General features: G+C 34.9%; 1 pseudogene across 1 annotated transcript; it reads right to left on the reverse strand.

The window, feature by feature from the left end:
* Positions 1 to 1010: 1010 nt before the first annotated feature.
* LOC104787213 (protein PHLOEM PROTEIN 2-LIKE A10 pseudogene) lies at positions 1011 to 2533 on the reverse strand (annotated as a pseudogene). The gene has a single exon (XR_015557038.1). The product of XR_015557038.1 is annotated as a protein PHLOEM PROTEIN 2-LIKE A10 pseudogene (transcript).
* Between the last annotated feature and the right edge of the window lie 146 nt (positions 2534 to 2679).

Genomic DNA, 2679 nt, shown 5'->3' on the forward strand with positions numbered 1-2679 from the left:
TCGTTCATCAAAACTGAACTTACTCTTGTAAATTCATTTTCAAATTGTTTTAGTGTTTACGTTGAAAAGTTTAAAATAAAACTAAAAACATTATCAAAAGTATCATTGTATTTATGTTGTCGATATCTTTCACAAATACTTTGGATAAGACTCTTATCCTAGATTGACAAAAAAAAAAAAAAAAAAGACTCTTATCCTAGATGAACAAAAAAAATCAAAGGAAATATTCAACAACTTAAGCTTAACCAATGCAAATATTACATCCTTAAACCAAACTAGAGTTTTAATTCTGATTTGTTTATTGCTAATAAAACCCAAAGACCACCTACACGTCAAACATAATATTTTCTACAATATCTTCAAATCAAACAAAAGCTAATCAGGTAATAATAGATAATCAAACCAAATATTTTTTACAATATCGTCACATCAAACAAAAGGTAGTAATAGAGAATGTTTACTACATCGAGAGGAATACATTTATATACAAACAGAATAAAATAACTAATTAAAATTAAGGAGAACAGAGAATGCACAAGTCTTGTCATTGATCATCAAACAACTGATCTCGTGAGTTTATTTCCAAGTGACAACAACATAAATAGAAATAAAGAAATCCAAAGAATCAAAACATTTTTTAAGTCTACAATTGATCATGATACATTGATACTGCTACATATTATTTTTGTTACTTACAATCATAATTAACAGAAAAACCTACGAATTCCACCCAAATAAAAGCATATTTTTATTTTCTTACCATTGTAAAGCTAAGACAGAAGAAAAACATGAACAAAGAGAACCCATTAGTACAAATTTTTCGAAACTCAATCGTCTAAGTCAACTACCTCAAATAAAACAATTAGATTGGTTATATTGGTTCTCCTCTCATATGGTGGAGAAACATTGGATTTAATTCATTGATTGGTACTAATTTCATGAGAAATTTGATTGACATTGGTGGACTAATCTGCAGAAACAAATGGTGATTTCTAACATAACTTGGCTAATTTGTATCTCAAGAATCCTCTGTATATAAATACGAATCAATATGTGGGCACATTACACTGCAAAAAAACTCTACGTTATTCAGCTCCAATTATAAGCCAATAGATCTAATGTCCCTAACTCTAGCGAGCTAAAAGGTTGATCAGATAACTAGAAACGCTGGCTGAAGCAAACCGGAGAGCCTCGAATGATGCTGTTAAAGATGTGAAAGTAAACCGCAAGACAAACAGTGATTATCACTGAAGATTTGGCACCAACATATCCAACTACTTGACGTCCTCTCTCCGTAACTTCTTCATGAATCACATCCAAACTCCTCTTAAAGCTTTGTGACATTTTCAAGATTACAAATTCAAGAACTGATCTCATCGTCTCTAGCGTCACTCTTCCCGTAACATCAAACATAAACTTCCTATTACTCGGCACTGCTAACGTAGTCGTAAGCGCCTCAGCCCATCCGTTACCCGAATATTCTCGATTACTCGACTTCCTCACGAAGGAATCGTTCTTCTCCCTTGAAGACGTGAAGACATCGTGAGATGTTCTCATGAAAGTCTCAAGAGCTCCGTTACAAACCGAAACAAGAACATCTCTAGCACTATCTCGATGTTTCGGATTCGTCAAACCAGAGAAGATCTGATCATAAGTGTTAATCCCAACCGTCTTCTCGATATATACTGATACAGCTGAGCTAGTGAACCTCTCAATACAATCTGCTAAAAGCTCTCTACACTTATCATCACTAAGCAAACTCATCCATCTAGGTTTTGAAGAATCAGTATCACTCTCAGTCTCATTAGAGTAAAACCCAAGAACAAGATTCTTAGCAAAGCTACCAACAACAACAGAAACAAAACCAGCTCCTTCCTCTGAGAAAACTCTATCAACAAAACTCGAATTCGTTTCCTTTTCTACATTTTTCGAATCCTGATCCGAGTTATACCCACGGAAAACCCCAATCGCTACAGCTTCAGAAACCCTAGCTAACGAATCAGTGAACTCTTTCGATTTCGTAATCTTAGCTAATTGTTTCAAGCTATTGGGGATTTCGTCAGAATCAGAATTTAGAAACTCTTTCAAATCTCGAGACACGATACTTATCGTCTCAGCCGAATCGATTACGAGTTCGGCGAACGAAACAATGCCTGAGAAGAGTTTCGTAAGCCGCTTCGTCTTCCTCGCGATGTATTGAGAATTGTAAACCCTGTAAACTCCATAACCCGAAACACCGAACACAGCGACTAGAATTAGCCATTTCTTTCTTCTCTGTGAACCTAATTCTCCCAAACGAACCAGGTCCATCAAAATTAACAGTAAAATTGAAACTCAGAGAAAGAGAAAGAGAGAGAGGTCTAGGGATTGTAATGATATGAGAATTGGGGATGGAATTGAAACTGGGGAATTGTTGAAATAGAAGAAAGTGATGATTTTTATTTACCAGATAGATTTGGGTACAGACATGAATGTAGAACCAAGAAGTGAGGAACTCAAAAAATGCGAGTCAGAGAGAAGAAGATACAAAGAACAAGTTGAAGAAGAAGACAGACGAATCTTTAGATTTTTTAAGAAACCGGACCGGTCTAACCCCGGTTCAACCGGGAAACGTTTTTTAGGCAAATAAATGTATGTTGATATTTTTCTTTTTTTAAAGCCTATTAAAAAACGTAAGTA

Source organism: Camelina sativa, chromosome 5 (assembly GCF_030686135.1).
Source record: "Camelina sativa cultivar CO46 ecotype springtype chromosome 5, ASM3068613v1".
NCBI classification, from domain to species: domain Eukaryota; kingdom Viridiplantae; phylum Streptophyta; class Magnoliopsida; order Brassicales; family Brassicaceae; genus Camelina; species Camelina sativa.